Source organism: Mus musculus, chromosome 9, assembly GCF_000001635.26.
Source record: "Mus musculus strain C57BL/6J chromosome 9, GRCm38.p6 C57BL/6J".
In the NCBI taxonomy this organism is placed as follows: Eukaryota; Metazoa; Chordata; class Mammalia; order Rodentia; family Muridae; genus Mus; species Mus musculus.
In genome coordinates, this window is record NC_000075.6 from 100,530,126 (window position 1) to 100,540,272 (window position 10,147).

Sequence of the window (10,147 nt, forward strand, 5' to 3'; positions counted from 1 at the left end):
CCTTCAAAGGCCAGCAAAATGACTCAGCAGATAAATAAAGGCACTTGTCACACAAGCCTGGAGACTGAGTTCAATGCCCCCAGTCCATTTAGAGACAGAAGAAAATCTACTGCACAAAGTTGTCCTCTGATTTCTATACATGAACTGGCACATGTGCCACCCCCCCACACACACACACACACACATCCTGTATACACACACTCATGAGCACACACACACACACAGATATGCACACAATAATAACAAATTTTTAAAGAATTCAAGAAGTATTTCTAAATATAATGTGTATGGACTAGAATACTGAAAAGAAAGGTATCAGGTATGGCACATGACTTCCAGGCAGAAACACCATTTAATGAGTGTGGTGGCATGCATCTTTAACTCTCAGCACGTTCTGGAGGCAAAGGCAGGCAGATCTATGTAAGTTCAAGGCCAGCCCATGGTAAAGGAAGAAATTACATTTAATAAAATGAGAAAGACTTAGGAAATGTTTGCTCTAATTATCTTAAGTGAAGTTATCTGTGAAATATCCTAATGACATCAAGAACATTGCTCAAAGTATGGCAAATTACATTTCTAAAAGATAGCGGGGGGGGGGGGGGGGGGCTAGAAAGATGGCTCAGAGTTACAAGCACTGACTGCTCTTCCAGAGGTCCAGAGTTCAAATCCCAGCAACCACATGGTGGCTCACAACCCATATGTAATCGGATCTGAAGTCATCTTCTGGTGTGTCTGAAGACACCAACAGTGCACTCACATACACTAAGTAAATAAATAAATAAATCGTTGTGATTTTTGTCCCCATCCTAAAGTACGTACTGTATGATTTAGATACCATTAGTGGCATATCCCTCTCATTGGCTACAACAAAAGTTGAGTATTCCAATATCCAAGCTGTCATTAAAAATGTACCGTACAAAATCTTACTCTTCAACTACAGGAATTCTTCAACATTTTACTGGTAATTTCTTTTTCTAAGTTTTAATGATATGATCAACATTTCTATTATTTGGAAATTGACTTTCCAGGCTGACATTTTATATTTTATCATTGGTTTCCTACTTCCTTTGTGAAAGGTCACTAATAACTTTCATCCTTTTATTGTTTTGTCCTTGTTTTATAACAGTTTGACAGCTTTTTGTTGTTATTCTGGTTACTTCCTTTTTTCCTATTTGCTTCACTTTCTTCTTTGCACAGCTTGCCTCATATATCTACTGATCCTGTCTGTCTGCTCAAATGGAAAAGGAATTCCCGAGGAAGTTGTTAAATAGTTGCTCCCTTTGGATTCATAAGAGAAGCATCTCTTCTCTCCTGTCTTTAGGCAGAATCTCACTATGTAGTCCAAAATGGCCTTGAACTTGGCATCTTTCTGCCTCCAGATGCTAGGATTCCTGGCAGGAATAACCACATCCTGGAATGCATTCTCTCCATTTCTACTCCAATGCCAAAACACCAGGAGCAAAAGAGAAGAGCTCTCAAAAAGGGTTACAGTACTGAGTACTTTGCCTTAATCACATTTTTCTAGGCTACCTGGTCTTCAGTTATGTTTAATGCCCATCTTCTCCCCCAAAGATACATTTTAAACTATTTAAACTATAAGTTTTAAGTCCTGCTGAGGCATTAAAGTAGGGAGTCACTCACCTGTACCAACTGACAAGAATATCTGATTCAACTCAAGCTTTTATTTAATAGCTTTATAGAGATATAATTCACACATCATAAAACTTACCTGCCTAAAATGCACAATAGGAACTGAAGAGATGGCTTGGTACTTGTGAGCCCTGTGTTATAAGCACTCACTGTGTGACCCTGCGCATCACAGCACCCGTGTAATAAACTGAACATCCCACACTTGCTTAGCATCCTAACTCTGATTGTTTGCTTCTAGCCTAGATAAGAAAGCACAAGCCCCAGGTTCAGGAAGAGACTTTGTCTCAAAAGGAATAGGAAGAATATTATAGGAGAATATCTAACATCATCTCCTGGCCTCCATGCACAGTCATATATACACGTGTAAATAAATAAAAAATAAAGTGTGTGATGATTTTAGTATAATCAGAAAACTATAGAACCATCATTTTTAAATCTGTTGGAAGCGTCACACAAACAGAATCATGCATTTTGTGGGGGGTTTTAAAAATAGTTTTCAAGGTCTATCTAAACTAAAACACATGCCAATGTTGTAACTTTTGTGACTTTTTTCTTTTTATTTTATTTACATAAAATAAATTCCAGCATGCATATATATGTGCATGCTTTGCCCTTCAAGTATGTTTGTCTATCAGTTGCATACTTAAGGTCAGGAGTGGCAGATGATGATGATGTTGGATCCTCGGAATCAGGATAACAGTTTTGAAACACCATTTAGGTGCTGGAAACTGAACCTGGAAGTGTACTTATTTAATCTTGAACCATCTCTGCAGCCCTGTGACTAGGTTCTTTCATAGCACAATGTTCTTAAAGTTCAACAATGTTACAATATGAATCAGTATTTCATTACTTTTTAATGCTGAATAATATTCCATAGTGTCATATACATTTCACTAACTCATCAGGTGATGAGCATCTGAAATAATAACAAAGTGAGCATCTACATCTTGGTATTATTTTCAGCTGCTTTGTGAGGTGGTATATTTTAAAACTTCGGGTAGCTTTATTTTAATCAATATCATGGCAAAATCAGGACTCATGTAAATATCTTCTATTAAACTCCCAAAGAGTTCCAGAAAGTATAATAAAATCAATACTTCCATTATAGGAAATGTTATGTAAAATTTTTATAAAACTTTTAAAATGACACTTGTTTCCTGAAATACAGTGTACTATTGACAACCAGGGTCCACAAGTCTAATCTGCAAAGCAAAAGCAGGAAGCAAGACCCTCCCATCTGGTACTGAGCAGCTTCGCAGTAAAATCAGCCCTTAATACTGCTCTGTCCTTTGAGATAACACATCCTTTTACAGAAACAAACAAACCACAGGGCTTTGAAAATACCACGGGAGAAGAATAATTTTCAGGGACTTTTTTTTAAAGGAATATATGCACACAAGCCAGGGCACTGAAAGCTTGCCAGGTTAAGTCTGACATACACTTGTATTTACTTCATATCCATCAAGTGGGTATCCCCAGATGTCCCCACTATTTCAAGATAACTGCTACCTATTCTGATGGCTAGTACTGTATACTACTAGCTCTTCCCATTGAGTGCACTTCTCTGACCTCTACCTCTACAACTTTAGCTATCTCAGTAGACACAACTACAGACAAACTGTTGGTGCTGGTTGACCTCTCTGGGCTGTCCAATGATCTCTAACATAGGGGCTTACCTAAAAGTACTACCTCTAGTACATCTTCTTTTTCTTTTTCTTCTTTTCGAGAAATGGAACAAGCTTCGTGATACGAGGGTAGGGTCAGAGAACATCTTATGGGGGTCAGTTCCCTCCTTCTGCCATCTGAGCTCTAAGGAAGGAACCGAGGTCATCAGGCTTGATGGCAAGCACTTTTACCGCTGAGCCACCTTGCCATTCCCTGAAAACACAATCTCCTATAAAGATGCACTGCTGTCTCGCCTGCTGATTTATGGCCTTCTCTCTCTTATTTCTTATAGATGTTGGAGAAAATACAAGGATGTCTATGCGTGCGTGCGTGCGTGCGTGTGTGTGTACAGACAGATAGGTGTGTAGAAATGCATTCACTGTCTGGAGCAACTTCTTATACAGGCATGAGCTATTAAACACCTCTAAACTCAACATATAAGAGTCCAGCAAGAGCCGGGCATGGTGGCGCACGCCTTTGATCTCAGCACTCGGGAGGCAGTGGCAGGCGGATTTCTGAATTCAAGGCCAGCCTGGTCTACAGAGTGAGTTCCAGGACAGCCAGGGCTACACAGAGAAACCCTGTCTTGGAACCACCCCCCCCCAAAAAAAAAAAGAGTCCAGCAAGAAAAGGAACACAAGGGGCTGGAGAGAGGGCTCAGCAATTAAGAGCACTGACTGCTCTTCCGAAGGTCCTGAGTTCAAATCCCAGCAACCACATGGTGGCTCACAACCACCCATAATGAGATCTGATGCCCTCTTCTGGTGTATCTGAAGACAACTATAGCTTACACATAATAAATAAATAAATCTTTAAATCACATAATTATTAAAAAAAAAAAAAAAAGGGACACAAGTCCAAGTCCAAACTAGGCTACATAGTAGATCCTAAAAAATGAATGCTGTAAGAACCACTTTGTGTCAGCTCCTGAAGCAATCCTAGTGACACTCTGCTGTCCTTGCAGGTCCTCTATAGTCTGTAATGGTGAGTGTTTGAGTTGAAGGAGGTTCCAATCCTTCATTTGAAGACAGCAAAGTGTATCCATTAGAAATCAGAAGTTACCAAATACAGTCTTTGAGCACTAGGACTCTCTGTTTTGCCTATGTATAAATACTGCTGCTCTTATAGGAGTTGTGAGAACCCTTGTCCCCATCCAGTGTGCTCCTCCAGGAACATTCAATCTACAAACTCTCACTGAATCCTAAAAGTGAGTTCTTTCTTTGGTATTTCAAAACCAATATACTCCAAGACCTTAGAGGTTTGCATAGCAAATACAACAACAACAACAACAACAACAAAAAACATTAACGATCCAGCACTTTGAAACTCCTCCATTCCCCATTTCCCCCTCACTATGTGAGTTTTACATCTGACCGCAAATGTATCTCACTGCCAAAGCCTCTCAAGCAGCTAGGATTACAGGCAAGGACTTTATCTTCTAATTTCCTTCCCCCGTTTTGTTTTGTTTTGTTTCTTTTTGAGATAAAAAAATCTCATTATGTAACACAGGCTAACCCCAAACTCTGTCCTCCCAAACACATAAGGTTTCAGGTATATTCCACTGTCCTAAGCTCCTTTTCTTCTCCATTCTTGAAAGTATATGAGCCCCTTGGGTTCTGCACTAAGATGACAAAGCAAGAGCAATAGGATTTATTATATTCTATGATTCAGTTCTTCACGATTACGCTTCCCCTAGGCTCTCTAGGTTTTACATTAAGATGATTTAATCAAGATGGCTGAGTAGGGAGTTAGCTGGCTTAGATAGAAAGAACCAAAACAAGCAAAAAACCAACTACTTCACTGAAATATTTGAAGTACTTTTGAAGTATAGCGGGAATATGAAGAAGACACTGCATAGCACTAAAACAGAAACTAAGTTGTGATAGTTGAATAAGAATCATCTTCATAAGGCCATATATTTGAATGTTTGGTTACCACTCAGGAACTGTTTGAGAAGGATTAGGAGGTGTGGACTTGACAGAGGGGCTGTGTCATTGGTGGAAGGCTTTGACGTTTCAAAAGCTGTTCCCAGTTAGTTCCCTCTCTGCCTGCAACCTATGGATCAGAAAACTGACCCTAAGCTTATGCTTAGTCCCATCCACCCAACCTGGGAAGGTGGGCAGAGTTCCCTGAGCAGTCATCCTACAAGAGACCTTATGTATGCTCTATCTTTACCCACTGGTCAGTAATTAGCTACCAGGCAGCATTTACACACTGGCAGACACAACACTTTACCCCTCTAAAAAACAGGCTGTGCTATATCACCAACCCCCCTGGGGGTATGCTTGCCTTCATATGATCAGTGGAAAGCAGCAGACCTCCCATACAACCTAGATGTACCACATCTAGATGTACCACATCAAGAGCGGTAAACAAGATAAGGCAATAAGATGCCTAAGGGAGTGACATCTTATCTGGTGCTGCATTCCCACCACTGCCTAAGCTCAGTCCCAAGACATCTATAGACATTCTCAAACTAATTAGAGCTGAAAAAAAAAAAAAAAAACACCCAAAGACTATGCTAAAGTATCCACCTGAAACCAAAGCCAATACAGTCTATCCAAACAAAAGTAGGAAGCACTGCCAAGAATGTTTTAGTATGAAAGCCACTCTTAACAAAATTGGCAGAGACTACTAACCTACCAGATGCACAAAATACCAACACAGGGACACAAGAAGCATAAAGAAATATGTTAACAAGACACTTCCAAAGGAACACAAAAACCTTTTTTTAGAAAGTGCCAAAGAAAAGGAAACCAACAAACTGTCAAAAAATTACACTGAGTGAAAAATTCATCAAGTAAAAATCGTTTTTAAAAAATCAGGGCTAAAAATACAGATGTGGATGCTCACAACCGACCACTGAACTGAGCACAGGGACCCCAATGGAAGAGCTAGGGGAAGGATGGAAGGAGCTGAAGGGGTTTGCAACCCCATATGAAGAACAACAATATCAACCAACCAGGACTTCCCCCTACCCCACCCCCAAAGGTCCCAGGGACTAAACCACCAACCAAAGAGTACACATGGAGGGACCCATGGCTCCAGCTGCATATGTAACAGAGCTGTGCCCTATCTGGCATCAGGAGGAGAAGAAGTCCTTGGTCCTGTGGAGGCTCGATGCCCCAGTGTAGGGGAATGCTAGTGCACTGAGGCAGGAGTGGATGGGTGGTGGGGAAGCTCCCTCATAGAACCGGAAAGGGGGGGAAGGGGGATAACATTTGAAATGTAAATAAATAAAATAACCAATTTTTAAAACTCAGGGCTAGAGAATATAGCTCAGTGGCGGGACACTTGCCTAGCATATCAGTAAGCAGTACCTCAAGTTTTGGCACTGAAAACTCAACAAATAAAATACAGTTGAGAGTTTCATTAGAAAAACCAATAGGAAGAATACCTTACTTTGAAGATAGGTCTTTTGAAAAAATCTAGTCAGACTTAAGCCACAGAAAGAAAGAAAGAAAGAAAGAAAGAAAGAAAGAAAGAAAGAAAGAAAGAGAAAAGAAAGAAAAACCTCCAGACTTAGAAACCCTGAAGTAAGCAAGCATTCAGTTTGTGCTTAAAAGGAAGGGGGAAAACATAGAAAACCTACTCAAAATAATAACAATAATATCATCATTGCTATTATTATTATATTATTTTAAATTATTATTATATTTTAAACTTTATAGCATTTAGTAGTCAAACTGTCTAACACAGAGCCAGGCCTGGGAGATAGAACTCAGTAAACTCAACAATAGAATGTATGTTTAATGGTTCAACCCAGCACCAAACAAAGGATAACAGAGAAACTTCTAAGAAATGAAAAAATTCATCAGATAAAAGCTCTTGCTATGAAAATCAAACAATGTGATGAATCCCTGGAACCTATATAAAAGTGAAAGAACCAACTCCACAAAAGTTATCATCCTCTGACCTCCCATACACACAGCAGCAAGCAAACACACACACACACACACACACACACACACACACACACACACACGAAACATACATACAATAATAATAATTTTTCATCAAAAACCAACAATGTGGGGGCTGGAGACACAGCACAGTGGTAAGAGCACTTGTTCCTCTTGAAGGGCCCAAGTTCAGTTCGCAGCACCCACATCCAGTGGCTCACCAATGCCTGTAACTTCAGCTCCAGGGGTCTCACCACCTTCTTCTGGTCTCTGTGGAGAACCTAACATACATGGCACTCATCCACAGACAAACACGTACACATGAATAAATAAAGATAAGGAAAATTTTGGAACTGCACCTGCTGCTCTTGAAGACCTCACAGGTTTGGTTCAAAGCACCCACATGGCAGCTCCCACCACTTGTTAACACCAATTCCAGGGAATCCAACACCCTCATATACATACATGCAGACAAACACTCAGGAACATAAAAATATTTTTTAATAAAAATAAGAGCAATGTTTATAGTAGTGTCAACCTAACATCAACAGAAACAGATTTTTGGAGCTAGAGAGACATCTCAGCAGGTAAGGCCACTTGCTGCTCTTGCAGAAGACACAGGTTTGGGTCCCAGCACCAAGAACATAGCTCACAGTCATTCTTAACTCCAGTTTCGAAGATCTAACTCTTTCTTCTGACAACAACAAGACCCAGGCGCCTGGTGCACATACATACTTGCAGGTGAAACACTCACACATGTGAAAAAAATTCAGGAAATTTCAAACAAGTATGCAATTTAAAGAACTAGCAAAGAACAAAACAAACTCAACTAGTAAAGGGAAAGAATAAAAAATGGAAACAAAGGATAGACACCATAGATGTGATTAGAACCTAGAGTTACAAAGCTCCATTGCAGAATACTTGCCTAGCAGGCTTGAGCCCCTGAGTTTGTCTTCAAACACAGCAAATAATATTAACAGTCATAGGATCACCTTTCTTGGCACATAAAGGTATTGAAACTGATAAACTTCAACGTCTCTTTATGATTTAAAACAAGTTAAAAATTAAGTAAAGACAAAACATCCATCAACACAAATAAGAGTTACATATAACAAACCCACAGCCAGTATCACACTGGGAAAAGCTAGAATGACTTCTGTGATCAGGAACAAAGTGGGCTGTCTACTTTCACCACACTTCATCAATACACTACTGAAGTCACAGAAAAGTAAGACCAAAGAGAGAAACAGCATGTATCTAAATAGGAAGTAAGGGATTCAAACTACCCCATCTTGTGGAAGTATCCTTGTTAGCCTTAACTATTAACACAGCTTACTTTACCTGAGAAGAGAGTCTCAGCTGAGGGGTTGCCCAGATTGGACTAGCCTCTGGGCAAGTTTGTGGGAAGCTTATCTTAGTCATTAATTGATGTAGGAAGGTCCAAACCACTGTTGAGTGGCATGTGGTCCTATTAACATACACACACACACACACACACACACACACACACACACACGCTAAGCGTTAAGCCAGTAAATAAACTAACAAGTAGTGTTCCTCTAAAGTTTCAACTTTAAATTCCTACTTGAGTTTCTGCCCTGACTTTTCAATAATGGGAGAATAACCTACAAGCTGAAATAAATCCATTCCTCTGAGCCACTTTTGGTCAGAGCATTTTAGCATGTCTGTATATCAACAGAAATGTAACCACAATAGAGAGAATACATTTTTATATATAGAAAAACCTAGAGATTATAAAAAATTCATTACAGCTATAGGATATCAAAATTAACTCTGCTAGGCACACACTTTCGATCCCAGCACTTTGGAACAGAGGCAGGCCGATCCCTGGGATTTCAAGACCAGCCTGGTCTACAAGGCAAGTCCCAGGACAGCCAGGACTGTTATACAGAGAAAACCTGTCTCAAAAAACAAAACAACAACAACAAAAAACAACAACAACAACAAAAATCAACATACAAAACCTAACTTTTTAAAAATATATATACAAATTAACTAGGAAAAAAAATCAATAAGACCACATACTAAACATCAAATTTTCAACAAAGGCAAGTACACTGAAGAAAAAAGGTAAAGTCTCTTTAATCAATACTTCTTGGAAGACTGAATATAGAAATGCCTAAAAATAAAACATCTGTCCCTATTTCTCGATGTAAAAAAAAAAAAGCCGGGCATGGTGGCACACGCCTTTAATCGCAGCACTCAGGAGGCAGAGGCAGGCGGATTTCTGAGTTCGAGGCCAGCCTGGTCTACAGAGTGAGTTTCAGGACAGCCAGGGCTATACAGAGAAACTCTGTCTCAAAAAAAAGAAAAAAAAATTCAAAATGGATCTAAGATTTAAATGTAAGCCTAAAACTATGAAAACACTAGAAGAAAATACAAGAAAAATGCTTCTGGACATGGGTCCGAGCAAGATGTTTTAGTTTTTAGATAAGATACCAAAAGAACAGGGAACAAAAGCAAAAACTAAGACTGACTACACCAAAGAAAAATAAAATAAAATTTCATTGTAACAAAGGAAACTACCAAAAATGAAAAGCCCTACAAAATGGAAGAAAACAATGGCAAACTATTCCTCTAACACATAAAAATTCAAACAATTCAACCTCAAATATTACAATTAAAAGTGGGCAGGTAGCTGGCTTGCAAGAGAATGCCCACAGTTCCAACACTCCAGAGGTTGAGGGGAAAAGATTAATTCAAGGTCAGTCTGGGATACAGGATGAAGCTTCATCTCAAAAATAAATAAATATATAAATAAACAAACAGTAATAAATAGGCAAATGTTGTAAATAGGAATTCTCAGGAGGATTTATAGAAGCCAACAAATACATAAAAAATACTCATCGTTCATCACTAGAGAAATGCAAATCAAAACCATGTGATTAAAAGAAAACAAGTAGGCACAG

The 10,147-nt window shown here is 39.2% G+C and overlaps 1 protein-coding gene across 2 annotated transcripts in view; it reads right to left on the bottom strand.

The window, feature by feature from the left end:
* Nucleotides 1-10,147, bottom strand: part of Nck1 (non-catalytic region of tyrosine kinase adaptor protein 1) — a 51,833-nt gene that overhangs the window by 35,824 nt on the left and 5,862 nt on the right. The window lies entirely within an intron of this gene.